The following is an 18,106-nucleotide window of genomic DNA, read 5'->3' on the forward strand; positions in this document are numbered from 1 at the left end:
CTTGCTTCTTGAAGATAGGAAACACAGAGTAGATGGGTGATTTTAAAAATACCAAAGCCCAGATCTCCTTGACCAACTGAATCAGAATTTCTGGGGTTGGGGGCCCAGGTATCAATACCTTTTAAAGCACCCCAGGTGACTCTGAAATGTTGTTGGAGTTTAGAATCACCAGAGAAGATGAATGATTCCTCTTTTATAGAATAATGATTCATAGATTCTATTGGGAAATCTCTAGATAGTGAAAGCAGTTTTGTGGAGTAAAGCAGAAATTGTAAAAGTTGGAAGAGAAAGTGGATGGCAGTGTTCCTCAAACTTTGATGTGCATGAGAACAGCAGAAGAGCTGGTTAAAATCAGATTTTGATTTGGTAGATCTAGGGTGGGGATTGAGATTTTACATTTCTGACTCAATACCCAGGCAATGCAGCTGCTGCTGCTGGTTCATTGACCACACTTTGTGTAACAAGAGACTATGGGTAAATGTCCTCTTGCCCTTCACCAAGAGAAGAAAGGAGGTGTCCTTTTGCCTTGAGGCTTTGAGGCTTATTCTGAAATAGGAGAGTGTACTAACATCATGGAATGCTTTATTTTTGAAACCAGCTATGATCCACTAACTAATTAAGAATCTGTTACCCTAAATGTTTTTGAGGAGGAAGTTAATAGTACTTCTGTTCCACTTCCTGAACAGTTAAATTTAATTCAACAAATAGAATTTGTTAAGACTTAGGGATTAAAAAAAGATATATGAGACAGCTTGTATGAGGGAATTCACAATCTTTCTGGGGAAACAGAAAATTAACATGTAAAATGCTAAATCAGTGCTCTAGGAGCACAGCGGGGAGGAATCTGTATTGACCAGGGAGGAAAGATTCTTGGAAAAGCCTTCATGGAGGAGGTGATATTTGAATATGAGGTTGAAGAACAAGTAGGATTCTAATACGTGAAAAAAGGAAGGGAAGGGGAAGGATGCTTCAGGAACAAAGGCGTAAAGCAGGGGTTCCTAACTTTGGCTGCACATCAGACCATCTGGGAAGATCTAAAAAGTACTTTCAGAATCTAAATTAATTGGGGCCTGAGAACCAGTATGTTAAAAAGCTCCCTGGTGATTTTAATGGGCAATTAGGTTGAGGATCACTGGAAATATATAAAGATACTGGCTTTTTGTTAAGATTTTTTGAGGTATTTGGAGGAAAATGGGAGGAATGCAGAGCAAAGAGGTCCCAGATGGTTCTTGGCAAAGATGGCTTGACCCACTGCAGTGTAGGGAAGAAAACTTGTTATCACTAATAATTAAGGCAGTATATAATTATTACTGAAATAACCGAAGGCTGTGAATGATGTGCTTCATAAATATGGATTAAATTGAATTAAGGTCATTCCCATAGCAGCAGTCAGCTCCCTGTCTTGCATACATGGCTGACATTGTTTTCCTGAGAGAGGAGAAGGGCTAGTGGCCCAGCTAGCACCACTGTGCTGGAGGCCTGGGCTGGGCCAGTGGCCACCAGGGAGGAAAGGAGGTAGATTTAGCACAGGCGATAGAGGGAGTCCTCCATGGCAGTTCTCCTCAAAGCATGCTGCTTGGGCCAGCAAAATCAGCACCGATGAGGAGCTTATCAGAAATGCAAATTCTGACACATACACCCCCAACCTGTTGAATCATAACTTCTGGAAGAGGAGCCCACGAAGAATCCAGTAATTTTTACGTCAGCTAAATTTTGAGAAGCACTGAGCTACAGGGCTGAGGGACTACAGGACTCACAGATGACATGAACTTATACACAGAATTTCTATACACATAAGTTCTATGTATAGAACCCCATGGAAACCCAAGAAGGAGGCAAAGAAGTGGAGATGGAGAGTCAGGAGTGAGAAATGCCCCTCGGCAGGGCGTATGGAAGAATTGCCATGGGATCATCAAGCTGCCAGTTCAGGATGCACTGCTCATGGAGTGGGGGAGGGGACAGGAGGACTGGCGGCCATGGCAAGGCTAGGATGGATGCTGCGGCGTGCTGGGCCATCACAACCAGGGTCAGCCCGAGTGAACAGGTCACCACTGAACACACTGGGTGACGGAGTGATGGGCTAGCCCCCTGAGTGGCTATAGTCCTTTCTTTCTGGCAAGCCTGCTTTCCTTTGCTAAAATTTCCCATATTCTCTCCTGGGAATCTGGTGGAAAAATGCTGCTGGACAAATATTTTCTATATTAGAATGTCCTTCTTTTTCTCTTACCTTCTGTTTTTCAGTTTCACTTACCTTATGACAATAATTTTGTATTATGCTGTCACATGTTTGCTAAACTGAGGTCTTTGAGTCTCTAAGCTCTTTAGCCCTCATGTCTTCTTCATGCTTTTTCTTGAGCATTCCTTTTCTTGATAAACTCTAAATCCTGTTTCTACAGAACTTTGTGCCCATTCATTCTTTCTTTGCCCCTGTTATAACCAAATCCAGTCTCTCTGGTTCCTTCTCAGCTCTATGCTTCTACCCCATTTCATTTATTTCCTACTTAAATCTTCCAATGGCACAAAGATCATTTCCAAGTTGATAAAACTAAAGACCTCTTGTTGTTCAGGTAGGATAATGCTATTTACAAATATCAGTGGCTTCTGGGGTACCTGGGTGGCTCAGTCGCTTAGGTGTCTGACTCTTGATTTTGGCTCAGGTTGTGATCTCGGGGCTGTGGGATAGAGCACCATGTTGGGCTCTGGGCTTACCACAGAGTTTGCTTGAGATTCTCTGTCCCTCTGCCTCTCCCCCTCCTTGCTGGGTCTCTCTCTCTATTTCTCAAATAAGTAAATAAAATCTTAAAAAAAAAATCAGTGGCTTCTTGCTCAATCTAAAATAGTGATGTCTACCCTGCAGCCATTTGAGATCCAGGGACTTCCATCTCCTGCATTTTGGCCAGAAGGCAAAGGATTGGGTGAGATACTAGAAGATAAGTGTGTCATTTCCACCGACATATCATTGGCCAGAACTCAGTCAGATGACTTCACCTTACTGCAGGGAAGTTGGAACTGTGGTCTAGCAGTGGAAAAAGAATTGGCATTTGATGAACGCACTTTGCCACACCCTACTTTCTCAAGGTCAGTCTCTTTACAGCTGCTATCTTTCAGATTCTTCATGTGAGAGTTGTAATAATGAGAGCTAACAGAGTTAGTCTCTGTTTCGTGTACATCAGGTATGTCACAGACATTATCTCAGGCCTTATGGCAATCTTGCAAAGCAATTATTTTCATTCTACCCATTTTTACAGATGAGGAATCTAACAAACCAAAATAAAGTAACTTACCCCAGAACCCAGGCAGTCTGCTTCCAGACCCCAGTAGCTTATATTATACAGTCCCCCTGCAAAGAAAGAAAATGACCACTAGGGCCTGACAAAATTGGAGAAATGACTGTTCTGTAATCTACTGGTTGTATAACCTTGCATGAGTTTCTCAGCGTCTGTAAGCCTTGGCCTCATCATTTGTAAATTGCATTATTAATATTACTTACTTAATAGAATGATTATAATATTAAAATGTAACCTACTAGCAATGCTTGGGGATGTAAGGCTAAAACTATTTCTAACTTTAGGAAAAACAACTGAGTTTCCTCTGCTGCCGTTTCTTCTTATTTTCCTAAGAGAAAGTTTATACCTTTGGCTAGAGAAATGTCAGAGATCCCAATAGGAATCAAGCTATGTTCATACTCTGAAACCATTTAGAATGTACACATCATGAACAATCGTCTCCATCCCAACAAGACATAAAGTTTCCTAAACTAAATTGAATACAAATACGATTATTTGGCTGCTCTGGTCCCTAGAGATAAATACATTTTTATTGACAATACTGCTGGGTATTCGGAATTCGTTATGATGTTAGTGAACTTAACATCTACATTCAGAGCTGAACCTCATTAATTCTCATTTTATTAAATCATACACTAAATCAACAAAACTAACAATACTATCTTATTCCACTTCTTGAAAGTAACCATTATCCAATATTTCCTATTATTAAGATTTGTGTTATTTCATAAGAAATATTATGAGAAAATTGTTTATGTAAGACTGCTAGGAAAATTGTACTTCTGTATTATTTATTTTATCATATATATTTAAATATAAGAGCAACTCCTGTTGCTTATTTTAAAATTGAGAAAATACAAACAAGAACCAAACACACCTAAAATATACCCCTGACTATTTAAACACAGATACCATCAATTTATTTTCTTTTCTCTCAATTGTTTTTAATAAATATTTTAAACAGTTGGAATTATATAACTTTGCATTCTGCATTTTTCACTTAACTTTATGTCGTTAACATCTCCCCATATTACAACATTTTCTTTGAAACATGTGTATGAATGTCAAGTGGCTGTACCATCCACTCTCTAGTCTATGTTGATTTTTATGTTGAAGTATTTTCTATGATAAACAGCACTCAAATGGATATTTTTATAACTAAAGATTTTCCCCACTTACTTAGGATGATTCATAGAAATGGTCAAGGGAATAAACTTTTTAAAGAACTTTTGTTTTCCAAAAATCTGCACCTATTCATAGTACTGCCAGTAGGAAGTTGTGTGGTTTTCTTTTTTCTTCTCGGTTATTGTTATTATTTTTATTTATTTTGTACTTATTGACGTATAGTGACACACAGTGTACATTAGTTCCAAGTGTAGTACAACATCATGTTTCAACAAGTCTATAGGTTATGCTGTGCTCACAGCACATGAGAATTGTGTGAGAACTATCTGTGAGAATTGTGCAGTGTTCATCTGACTTTTATTCACTTCTTTAGTAGAAGGGAGCAAAAGTCAAAGTTCTTACATTCACTATCTTGCTAAAGCTTCAAATTAGGTCTTGTAGGTGAATTTAGCAGGTATTAATTTCCTCCATAAAACAAGGTAATTGTTCTGAAAGGTTAAAGGAGGTAAATAAGTTACATCATATAGTGGCAAAGCTAGGGCTGGGGCCAAGATCCTCTAAGTCCCATTTCCAGACTTCTTGCCCACTCTACTGGGTATACTCTGAGTCATAGTAACTGAGAACAGTCCATTAAATGGGAAGGGGTATTGAAGAAAAGGAAGAGGTTAGCTAGAGGAAGAAATAGGAGAAGAAAAGAAGATGAAGGAAGAAAGGGAGGGAAGGAAGGAGGGGGGAGGAAGAGAAGAAATAAATCTGTAATGTTCATTAATATTGGTGCTAAATTGCTTCCTTTCCTCCCATCTCTCCAAGGGCATCTGTGATAGGCATAACACAACTGGTAAATAAAAAAGCTGGGATTAAACCTTAAGTTTCTCTGATGAAAAAGGTCATGGCTCTTTCTCTATTTGAAAGAAGAAAGTACTCTACTTTGATATTCTAAAGGTAGTTTCTGGGAAGCCATTGGGATGGAAAGCTTTATTTTAGACATGAAAATTATGAGACTCACCCCCTCCACACACACACACAGTTGTCTCGTCTTTGCTACAATTCCAGGAATCAGACCTTTACCTTTCTACCCAAATAGATTTTCATTATCACTTATTCTCACACTTAGTCATAACCACTATCCAACTTTATAAACTTACATCTACTTGGTTATGGATGGACCTTTTCTGTAGATTGTCTTTTGGACAAAACAAAAATGAAAACATGCTGTATGGTCCCACCAGAGAACAACTCTTATTGAGTGGGTCATTTTGATGGCTAGGAGGCAAAAAGTGTGTGTGTGTGTGTGTGTGTGTGTGTGTGTGTGTGTGTGTGTGCGGTGTGGCTTGGGGAAGTATAGTCTGATATGATCAGAATTGGCTGTTTAACCTCTAGCAGGATTCTTTAGAGGTAGCAGGTAAAGTCAAGTCTGTTTTACACACACAGAAGGTTTTCTCAGAAACTTGCCTTCTTCCAGCCACATTTTTATCTTTGAAAGAGAACATGCCAGGTTCAATCTCGACTCCCTTGAATTCCTTCAATCTTCTTCTAGCTAAGAAGAGAGGATAAAATGCATCAGTATCTGAAAATTTAGCCTTGTCTTCATAAAGATGATAATCATTATTAATAGTATTATCTACAAAGGAAAGGAGAACTCTGGGTGTATAAAATTTAAACCTCAAAGTTTCTAATAAACATTCTTTTGTCCTTCATTTCCTTGCTTACTAGATTTTAAAAGGGGTTGCTAGCTGCTGCTGAAAAATATTACTTGCTTAACACAATGTAAATTTATTTCTCACTCTCATAGATAAAAAGTAAATGTTCCTGGTGGCTTTCCCCCCAACTAGTGATTCAGGGACCCAGGCTCCTTCCATCTGGTTGTTCTGTCACCTTCAAGGAGAGGCTTAGGAAGTTTCCCTGGGTGTCAATACTCATTCAGCAGACAGAAGAAGTCAATCTATTAGAGCACCAGTGGGAGATTTCTATAGGCTAGGATGGAAGTGGTACTCATCAAATTTGTTCACATTCTAGTTGCTGGAATTCAGGCATATGGCTTCATCCAACTGGAAAGGAGGCTGAGAAGTTGAATTGAGTTGTGTGCCTGGAAAGAAGGGAGATAGCTCTGGTGAATAGCTTAATCAGTTTTTATCAAACTGACTAGAAATAGGACCAGATTAATGCAACATGGACAACATGGCAAAGTTAAGTCCTTTAAGACACTGAGTAGGGGCGCCTGGGTGGCTCAGTTGGTTGTCTGCCTTCAGCTTAGGTCCTCAGGTCATGATCCCTGGGTCCTGAGATGGAGCCCCATGTGGGACTTCTTGCTCAGTGGGGAGCCTGCTTCTTCCTCTCCCTCTGCCTGCCACTCCCTCTGCTTGTGCACTCATTTTCTCTGTCAAATAAATAAAATCTTAAAAAAAAAAAGACACTGGGTATATTTGAAAGTGAGTTCATTCTGGTAGTCATTACTCAAAGTCCATAACATATTTTTGTAATTCTTCAGAAGGACTCCTTCCCGATTTATTTCCTCTTTGATAAAACCAGGAAAAATGATAATTTTGCTTAGGACATAAATCACAGAAGGTGCCACTTAAGGTCAATGTTGATTGGTGGTCTTCAGCCATATTTTACTTCTCATTAAAGCAGGCAGACTGAAAATTGTGTCTAGAGGTGATATTTAGTAAGTCTGAGTTAGGAATAAGTCCTCAAGAATGAAAATGTTTCTGTCTGTACATATTATCTTTGTGTCTCCAGAAACATTCAGAAATTCCTGTTGATTACAGCAGTATCTATAGTTCAAAGAAGAATTCAAACCACAAGCTATTCTAACATCTGTTTTGGTTATATGGTCAATCTGAAGAGTTGTAATTTATATTCACTGGCACCACATAATGAAGTTATTTTCAAACTACTGTATTTTGTAAAAAGAAAACAACAACAAAAATGACCTCTTTGTACTTAGATGTTGAGCCGAGTCCTAACTCTCCATACCAACAGAAGGAAAAAAGTCATGAGTTATGAATAATAACTTAAGACTCACCTTAGACCACAATCTTACCCTCTTTGCTACCCAGCCTTTATGGCTAACTTTCATTGCAGTTCATTACCAACCTTAGGCCCATCAGAGAAACCCGTAACAGGGCACTGAAAAGACAATAAGAGGGTAGAAGACTAGCAGAGGCCTTGGATAAAAGGATAATTATATCCTATAGTTGAAAATGAATGTGGAACAGGAATTATTGTTAAATGGAAACAGAACGCATCATATAATCAGACCACCCAATAGTCCTAGTAAATCTTTTGTGAATGAGGGGACCTACTCTGTAACCTCAGTTAGGTGTTTCCTTGGACAGATAGTCTTCATCGCTGGGAGGAAGCTCACCAGCAGTCCTTCTGATCCTGTGCCTAATGCTGCCCACACTGGTTAGGCGCCACCAACTGCCTTTTCCTTACTGGATTCCAACCAGCTTCATTTGTACTAAATTCTACAAGTACAGCAACAATAAGCAAGCTCAAAAGCAAGGCCAGGAAATTGCTACGTGATGTGAAAACTAGTAGTTGCCATTTGTTGGACACTTGGAAGTTACCTGGCTTTGTGCAATGTCCTCTGCCATATTGGATCCCATTTTATCCTTACCAAAACCCCCCAAAGGGTTCTGCATTTTTCTATCTTGGTGACAATGATCTGAAGCACATGGAGATTATGTACGTAACACTAAGCAAGTCACTAATCAGCGATAGGGTTGGGGTGCAAAGCCAGGTTTATCTAACCTCGGAGGGCAGGCCCTGAAACACTACATCCGTTGCCTTCCCCCTCTGACTTGGACCTTCTTTAGACTCTGTGCTCCTCACTGCTTAGCTCAGATTTCCAAGGGGCACCAAGCCCTTAGCTCAGATTTCCAAGGTGCCAAGGGGCACCTCTTCTGGTGCCCTTGTATGGGCAACTTCCCGGGGTCTCTGACATCTGCTACTGCTCATCTACTCCACTGCTGGCCCGGCCGCCCGCACTGTTAGGCTGCTACCCCCCTCCCTCTGGCCTCCGCCTCACCCATCCCCGAGGCGGGCTGCACCCCGATAGACCACTGCACACGCAACCACCAGACAGTTTCATCACCACATGGTTATTAGATTCGACACCCTTGACTACAGCACCTATAATTTCAGAGACGTTAAAATGTGAATAAAACTAAGACAAAAACAAATCATTGGAATTGATGAAATATCATAGTGAGATTTCCAGTCTACAACGATATGCTTATTTCACGAGAATTTCTTCTGAAGGAGAAGTTGGAAACTCTTGGTGTGATTTCTTTAAAGATTTAAGCTAACATAGCACATTTTACAATAAAGACTTATGTTGGGGACTGTGGAATGAGAAGACACATCTAAAACTCACTGTTCTTTTTTTTCTCCCCTCATGTTACTTATATTCCACATCCATGGTAAGCATATGGCCTGCTAATGCCCCCAACTGAACTGTCTGTAGCAAGTCAAGATGCTGGCTGGTGTTCACTGTAAACAAAATCACCAGGAAACACCTACCTGAGCAAAATCATCACTTACTTTGATTTGGTGATTATCTTTTTCTTTACTGATTAAGTACATCAAACTTGGAGTCAGGTTGCCTTATTTACAGGTCAGTGACACAAGTTAGCTAACTCATGAACATGACCCCTAGCATCTCTGGGCACCCACAAGGAAATTACTGAAAAAATAAAATAAAAACATTAAAGTTGAAAGCTGACCCTTGGTGCTTATACCACTTATAAGGTGGAGGTGTTTATTTTTATTCAGTTTGTCTGTGTTGGTGGGAGCCCGGGCACAATGAAAGAGTTTGCAGCGTTTATGCCCAAGAGGCTGGGATTGGAGGAAGAGGGAGAGGACCTAAAGGACGTCTGAGCTGGAATGGACAGATGCTGCGTGCCCAGAACCGGTGCTGTGTCCTCCCCCGGCCTAGGTCCTCAGTGGCTGCCCTCTGTAGTCCTCACAGGCTAGCAGAAAAAGGTGCAAAATCCTGAACACAGAGTTCTTTCTCCTCGCCTGCTTTGCATTTTCACACAAGCAAATTAAGAGCCCAGCTGTGGCATTCATTGTTGGAAGAAGTCCTAGGGGCAGGACATGGCTTTGGGGTCACTTTAGTTGAGTTTGTTAGCTATCACTTAGCTATTCAAGTTAGGGGGGACAAACCCCTCAAAACACACCTCCTCTCTTTAGTTTATTACTGATTAAGCCACCAGCAATTTTCTCTCTTCTCCCCCTTATCCAGCTCTGGGAATGTTGTATTCCGAAACAATAGCTCCATGTTGTCGTGTGTCTGGACGTGGGAGCCCTCCCAAGGGGCCCAGGCCGGGGTGGGGGGTGTCCATGCAGAGTTGTGACACTTCTGAGGAGCTGGTGCCATGCAGGCCCTGCACTGGGGAAGAGCCCTCATCTGTCAAGCACCTCATGGCACCTGTGATGGACTGATGGTGACCGGGGCGGGAGGCCTGGGCAGCGGAGGTGGGCTCCCCTCTGGGCCAGGAAGACCTTACACCTGCTTTTGGGGCTCAGATGGAAAAATCCATTCATTTAACCATTTGCTCATTCAACTATTACAGAACGTCTGCCTTAGAAGGAAACTGAATATTCTCCGATCTCGGCAGGTTTTGTTTTACTAAACCTGTTTTTGCTTGACTTTTAGACTACGACTGTTTATGCACAGTAAATGGGTAAGAACAATAAAGTGACATTTATATAAATGTGAAACTATCATAGACAAGCAGTAAAGCTTCCGAGTAAGAAATAAAAACAGCACTGGACTGATCCGCTGTCCTGTCTGGGAAAAAGACCTGAAACATGTGTCATGGCCAGGGCTCGGCCCATTAAAAGCAGCCTCCACTGGGCAGACAGAGGATTTCCAATGGGGACCCCTTCTTTAAAAATTCCTTCTCTCCAACAGCTGCTGAGGGTGTGTGTGTGTGTGTGTGTGTGTGTGTGTGTGTGTGTGAGAGAGAGAGAGAGAGAAGAGAGAGAGAGAGACTTTAGCAGGAATACATTAGCCCATTTGTCATTTTATCATCATGTTGCATAATAAGTGATAATCATAAACCTATCAAATATCTGATTTAGAAGGAACCTAATAGATCAAATAATAGTTCCTTCTTTTAATTTATAGTTGAGGAGAATGAGATTTAGAGAGTCTACCCATTAGTGGCAGAGCCAGTGCCAAAGCCCAGGCTTGTTAATCTTGGACATGCAAATTAATACAGGTTTGATTCATGTCTCCAGGAGGCTTACAATGCATTTGGAAGCCAGGACCTGTTCAATGGGAACCAAAAATGGCAACCTAGGGGTTCAGACTTTCCATAGTTTAATACTCTTGATGGCGAGAGAGGGGGAACTCAGCTGAGCACACGATGGTCAGGTTGCAATAGTTTCCCAGATACGTTAATGAGAGAACTAGTGGCAGGTATCACCTCATTGCCAAGATGCTTCTGGTGCTTTTCCACACACACAGTCTTTGTACCCAAGAGGAGAACACACTGAAGAACACGTTTGACTCTCGATTGTTAGGCACGAAATAGCCACCGATTCAAAACTCAGCTCCAGCTGCTACCAATTCCAGCACAGAGGATCTTTCTGGAGAGTTATTAGAACATACTGTAGCCACCAGGAGTCACTAAACGCTCTTACCTTTGGGGACCCCTATTTCTGGTGACATTGATTTTATTGTAGCAAATGCTGAGGAAAATACGGGCTGTGGTCATGAAGTACGGCGACATAGGCTCACTGCGCCCTGAAGGCCCAGGGGCGGTGTAGGCCGCTCCTCTACCCTCCCTCAGCCCACGCCGAGTTAGCAGCAAACGCATGAGCACGACGAAGCGGATTTACTATTCCATTTAGTACGTGGAAGAGGACAAATGACACGACAGCCAAATTTATATTTCCTCGGAATCAAGTCAGTCTCGCGAAAGGCTCTTTTCCAGAGGCTCACCGCGAAGAGCCCAGCAGGGCGAGGAGAAAGGCCGAGCCCCGACCCCAGGACGCCTCCCCGTCCCCATCTTCCGCTCTTGACAATGAGCGAGCTCCGTGTAACGGGCGGGGACACGGCTCTGTCTGGTCCTCACAGATGGACACATCTATCAGCGTGTCAGGTAGGCGTCAGTTAGAGCTGACTTACGTTTTCCTCAGCTTTGGCAAAGTCATAATGATTATGTAAATTTATCTGAGGGCTGCTAACTTGTAATGAAGGAAGAAAATATGTCCTGCTCGTGTACCAGTTTGCAGGATGTATAATGACTTTCTCTTTTCTCTCGACAGCATGGCCCTGGCAGTCCCTCCACTTCTAGAATGCTTATGCTCCACGAGCTCATCCAATTAGAGCACCAGGCCTGGTGCTGTGAAGTCACCGCTATCAGAATCGGTACCTGGAGGAGAATAGGTGAGACGGGCTGATTTCTATCATCAGATCCAAGTGACTGCTCCAGACAGGGAGCTGCCAAAGTACAGCAGCATGCTCCGGGCCCAGCAGATACCCAGATGGGCTAGAGAGTGTCAGGAGGCTGGGCCTGAGGAAATTTAAAGAAATTTAAATGAAAGAAAACTAAATCTAGTGGAATATTTCCTTTTTGTCTTCCTCCTTTTTTGTCCTCCATGGAAACCTGGTGTGAGAGATCACACTGCGTCTTGCCCAGATGGACTTAGGTAGTCTTACGGGGGAGGCTGAAAGAATTGCTAGCGAATATGCATGAGGATAAGTATAAGTTTTGGAGATAAGTATGAGTAAATGTTGAGGCTGAGGAATTTTGTAAGTGACAGAAACAAGTGCTTTGAAGGAAAAATTAATCACTAAGATTTGCCTTGTTTGTCAGCTAAGGAAGCAGATTTCAGAGCTTTTAGGAAAACATTGTTTTAGCTCATGTCAGTGACTACAGCCCTTTTCCTGACTGGCTCTTTTCCTCATCAACACACCAGAAGAGATCAGGCTGGGCTTTTGGGGAAGGGCCAGGTGAGGTTTCCTAAGGTTTGGCCAGGGCCCCTCCTCCTCCCTTCTTCCTTCTTCCTCAGCCGGTCAGGGGCTGTGCCTCTGCTTCCATCTTGGGTTGACACCAAGTTCTGAGGAAATCTCCTTATTTTCCAATCTTTTCTCCAGGAGCACACCGTGTGAGGAGGCGATTTTACTATGTCACCAAATTCAAATATAGACAGGACATCCTAACTGAGAAGGTTTGGTTGACAGAGTGACTGGATTGCATGGGAATTGTCAGAAGGCCTGTGACTCTGCTCTCAGAATTACACAGTAATTCTGGAGTAAGTTTGGACCTTAGCAAACTTCAGACAAAGACCTAGAGAAGTGATTTGTCCAGTTGCACAGAGCCACAGGTGGCTAAGCCATGCTTCACCAGAAACAGACATGTTCACAAAGATTATGCTCTTTCCACTGCTGTGGTACAGGGCAAAGTCAAGCCATGGCCCTCACAGGTGGGATAGAGAACATCTGTGGATGGCCATTCAGAAAGAGAAGGACAATGTTAGCAAACACTGTTAAATCAGGCACCCTTCCGGACTGTTGTTCATCCAATGTTACTCCAAATAACCAGTATTATGTAACAGTGCATTTGGAGATGAAATGGGTAATATTGTTATTAAGATTGCTTACAATTTGCGGTTGTGAGATACAAGGATCTGCTTGCATAGCCCACGCCCATGCAATGTACCATCCTTGCCGCTGTGGCTGCCACTTGATATGAACAAGTGTCCAGCATGAGCAAGGCACTCTGCTGACCACCCAGCTCATGGTCATGGATTCTAGTTCTTTAATTCTGTAACATGATACATCCGGTCCACAGGCAGTACCAGTATCACAATGAACGTCTGTGAATGGTGGGAAATGAAACCACCGTGCTGTTGTGTATACTTTCATTTCGAAGTTTTATCCTCACTAAGAACACTTTACCTATTGGTAGGATGCAAATGTTTGTCTTGTTTTAAGCAGCATTGCATTCAGAGATGAAGGAGGTAAAACTCATTCCTGTGCTGATGTTCCCACTCCTTAGATGAGCCAACGAAACTTGATGAGGATAAAATACCCAATTAAATGGTACTTTGACCTTTGAGTGACTCTGACCAAGACGTAAATGTTCTAACATATCTAAATTTTAGGATGGCATGTGAATAATATCATTTTTAAAAAAAGATTTTATTTATTTGTGAGAGACACAGAGAGAAGCAGAGACACAGGCACAGGGAGAAGCAGGCTTGCTCTGGGAGCCTGATGCAGGACTCAATCCTGGGATTCCAGGATCACGAGCTGAGCCAAAGGCAGACACTCAACGACTGAGCCACCCAGGCATCTCCTCCCTTTTTTATTTTTTATAAGATAATATCACTTTTGATGCCCACATTTTCAAATTCCTTCTCAATCACTTTCCTGTTTCTAGGATATTATGTATAATTCAAGGAACCTTTTGTTTTACTTATTTATTTTATTTTATTTGTTTTACTTATTTTAAAAGTGTCTGACCCACCAAGCTCTTTCATCGGAGCCCACTGTGGGTCTCTCCCTGTACCTTCTAAATTAATCCCATGTTGATCAATTTTGGAATTCATAAAAACCCAGAAGGTTATGGCTGTGCTCTGTGGCACGGTGAGATAAGCTTCTGTAAAGGGCCAAATAGTAATTATTTTAGGCTTTGCAGATCGTATGATTTGTTGCAACATCTCAACTCTGCCATTGTAGTGTGTAAGCAACCAGAGGTAATGTATATGTAAATGAATAAATGTGGCTGTGTTGCAATAAAACTTTATTTATAAAGACAGAATTGAATTTGGCCCATGGATTGTAGTTTGCAGATCTCTGCTCTATGGCATCTCTATGGAAGCATTCACTCATCCAACAAATTTTTATTGAGTACCTATAATGTAATAGGCAAAATGCTAGGCTTGCAGGGACAACGGTAAACAGACATTGCTCTTATCTTTATAGAGCTCACGTGTTATCCGGGCAATAGACAGACAATGAGTGAGGATGATAAACTAAGGATGATAAATGTTAAGACACAGAGAGTCTAGGGCACTATTGGTATATGTCCCCTTATCCAGGCTCTAAACAGAAATCAGAATGGATCAAAAATTAGATCCAAAGCTGGGCTGGGGAAATTTAACATAACCTATCCATGTTGCCTCAACACGGATTTTTCCCCCATTTCCCCCCCATCTTCCCCCATCATTTTTCCCCCTCCATGGATGCAGATGTTTTGAAAGAAGTGACTTACTTGCACACCTGAAGAATGAGTTGGAGGTAGTCTGATGAAAGACTATGGGGGAGGACAAGAGAGCATTCCAGGCGGGGAGAGTAAGAGTTGGCATAAAATGGTTTCTCGAGTCCCTAAGTCTTGAGTTCCTGAGTTCCATGAACAAGCCAGGCTTTGCGGCAATGGAAGGTCAGCCAAGAGGCCTAATTTACATGAGGTGGGGGTGGGGTGGGGGAATGATGTGACAAGAATCAGAAGGAAGAGAGGATAGAGATGCACAGAAATTACAGTAATCAAGGAGTTGCAGAGAAGATTAAATATCAAGCAGTCACATCACTTTATGAAAGCTACTTGCTGGCAGGCTCATTTGGTTTATTCCTGACCTAATTTACTCAAATTTGAGCCTGAAGGCCGATCCTAATTTGCATGTCCAAGAGTCATGTTTGTCTTGAAATCTAAACCTGATCACATTGTAAATGCGAATCTGGAAAGACAGCAAATGTAAATGCCTGTTCTGAATGTGATCATTTAATTGCATTTGGAAAAGAAAATAATGTAAAAGATGAAAATAGGGAGAATCATTAGCAACCAGCACTAATTAATGTTGGCAGAATAGATTACATATTGCATGTCAAAAGTAAACTCTAAGTGACATTCTTCCGTAAGCACTTTTGGAATCCCACATTGCAGCACTGCACCGGGTCGGGTGTACCAGCAGATGCGGCCGACTGCTTCCCGGAGCCCCAGTTTGAGTAGGTCACGTTGGACAACATCACCACCTGAAGTACTAAGCTTGACAAGGAACTGGCTGAGGAGCACCTCAGCTGTGGGAATTCCCACTTCCCAGCCCCCATCAGACATGTGATGTGTACCTAGGATTTTTATAAAGGTGACAAGAAGTTATAAACTGAGAGAGGGACAGAAAATTGTCAGTAACTCTTTGTTATTCAAAGCCATAATTTATATTAAAAACTCTGCTTTAGAAAGTTAAATAGTTGGGGATTAAAAAAAAAAAGAACTGAAACAGCCTTTTTAACTTATTAGAGCGTAGGACTGTAAGGACATAATAAGCAGCAGAGAAACATCCATAATGAATTTATATTGAGAGTGGGTTTAATCCTCCAAGAAAAAATCAAATACTAAAATACAATTAGCCATGTTAGCAAAATCTTATCTCTGTTTATGCCTTTAATTTAAATTGGTGACTCTGGGAAAAGAGGAAATGCTGATTATATGTTTCTGCCATTTTGTTTTGCCAAATGTACCTCAGAAAGGATCTGGTACCCAGGGAAGAATGGGGACCCAGAAACAGGGACAATTATTTAATTATTTGGGAGAGGGAGAAATCTAAAGGGATGGGTGGTCTCAGAAATTTTTTTTTTTTAATCTCTCAACCATGAAGGGTCCCCAAATTAGGTTTAGGGACAAACTGAAGGTGATTGCCAAGTAGTAGCTCTTGCTACTACTTGGTGAGGGAGGGGCCAGGGGAAAACACGCTCAGAGGCAGACCTTGCTCATTCCCGAAGAAAGAACCTAAGCAAGATTGCTACTGTTCCTTAAAGGGCCTTCTAGAAATCTTGTGGTGTTGTTGTGTTTGTGTATGTTCATCAAACTATCTCATTTTAAATTAGGTTTCTTTTCTTTTCCCTTGGATCAAACTTAGGGTATGATATAGAATTTTTTAAAAATTATGTATGGAGACAGGTTATACTATCTGTAAATGTTACTTCAGATTAGTAGAAGTGGTGTCAGTATGTATGTGTCATAAAATAGGAGGCATGTTGTGTCTGATAGGGTGGAGACTCTGTCATAGGCCCCTGGCTGCTTCGCGGGGAGGGTCATCGATAGGTTTCAGCCAGAGCCTGTAAATGGCAGCCTGTTGGAGCTGACGTTTTCTTTGGCCTGCACGGGTATTTTTTTTTAATGTGAATTATTTTGCCAACATTGAACATTTCTGGAGGTTTCGCATGAAAGTCCAGATTTTTGGCATCTTGAGATAACATAACATAAAAAATATAAAATAATCTATGCATGGCAGCCCTGGCAAGGCCCAGCCCAGAGCCAGGCTCCATTTGCTGAAGGTGAGGCAAGGCTGATCCATTCAGACCACGCAGACCTCATCGATGTTACCTGCTTGGCTTCTGGGACATCAGGGTTTGCATTGGCTCAAGTAACACCGTAGTAGAGGTGTTGGCAGACAGCAGGGAAGAGGGAGAAACAAGGAGAAGCAGACAGCCCGGGTGGAAGTAGTGTGTAAGAGGAATGGAATGGGAGGAAAAAAGGAGAAAGGAAGCCAAGATGGAGGCTGTGTGAATAATGGATGGTGACAGAGTGCATGGCCTCCCTGCTTCAAGCCCCCCCTTAATTGGGAGCAGTACACACACGGTGGAGGAGGCACAATAGCATCAGGCTTTTCCAATTCCTTCTGGCTTCACTAGTTGGCACAGGTGAAATTAAGTGCTAAATGAACACTGAGAGCGGCCTAGAAGGGAAAAAGGGATCACAGAAGGGTGGCATGCTGCCTGAGACACGTGGGGCCGGGAAGAAGGTGGATGAGTATTGGTTGTATACAGCTAGCACCGTCCTAATGGACATGGGGAGCTACAATGTCCGAACCCCCCTTCCTGATCCACAAGTAGCTTCAGGAGACTTGAGGCTGCCTGCTGCTTCTCCGCCAGCGCCCGTCCCTGAACCATCACCCAGTCACGGAAGCAACCTGAGATTTTCCTCAAAGGGTAGATCTCCTAGCAATCCTCGAGGTTATGCTGTCCCAGTCCAGTGCTAGCTGCTGTGGCCACTCAAGGATTACTTGCCCCAGAGCTGGAGTGCTCAACACCATGGAGACTCCTCTCTACAAGAGACTCTTGAGCCAGGCACAGCCTTGCCCCAGGCCCCTCGATAGGAGGATTCAGATGGCTGGGTTTATCCTATCAGGAGCGCAGACCCAAGCACTAGAGGTAGCCATAGAGCGCTTGGGTCCCCAACAAGCCCCTTAGTAATACTACTGTCACGCTGGTAGGACGTCAAGTTGCTACATGTTCTCCATTCTCTTTCAGGCCAGGGTTGACTAGATGGAACACTGTGGTCCTCTTCCAGAGAAGAAAAGTTACAGCGCTTGAAGAGAGCATATAAAGCCAGTGTTAGAAATACTGAAATGGAATCAACAGTGTTCGTGCCTGAGTGTAGATTTTGTGGTCTTAAAGGTAAGCTATTCATGAAAACCTCAGGTCCAATTCTTTTTCATGCAGTTATTTTCACTTTATAGGAGAAGAAAAAAGAATCCAACCATATATTACTTGGGGCTGAAGGCATGCCTTGTGATTGTTTATAATATGATAATGTCTTGTGGGAGGGCAGGACATTATTCTCACTATGAGATGAGAAAACCAAGCCTCAAGAGTCAAAAGTGAGTTGCCCAAAGTCATGAAGGTTATGTAGTCAAGACTTGACAGCAAGTTCTACTTTTTTGATCCTGGC

General features: G+C 42.3%; 1 protein-coding gene and 1 non-coding gene across 2 annotated transcripts in view; one reads left to right on the forward strand and one right to left on the reverse strand.

Annotated features, from left to right (window-relative positions):
• The first annotated feature begins 2,873 nt into the window (after positions 1 to 2,873).
• Positions 2,874 to 17,826, forward strand: LOC106558297. Its single transcript, XR_005384568.1, has 3 exons — positions 2,874 to 3,078; positions 11,697 to 11,817; positions 17,686 to 17,826. It is a non-coding gene; the product is annotated as an uncharacterized LOC106558297 (transcript).
• CCDC148 (coiled-coil domain containing 148) overlaps positions 6,288 to 18,106 on the reverse strand; it is a 285,404-nt gene continuing 273,585 nt past the window's right edge. The window contains exon 17 of the transcript XR_005384565.1: positions 6,288 to 6,498. The gene's annotated coding sequence lies outside the window, so the exon portion shown is untranslated. The remainder of the gene's footprint in view (positions 6,499 to 18,106) is intronic.

Source organism: Canis lupus, chromosome 36 (genome assembly GCF_011100685.1).
Source record: "Canis lupus familiaris isolate Mischka breed German Shepherd chromosome 36, alternate assembly UU_Cfam_GSD_1.0, whole genome shotgun sequence".
NCBI lineage: Eukaryota > Metazoa > Chordata > Mammalia > Carnivora > Canidae > Canis > Canis lupus.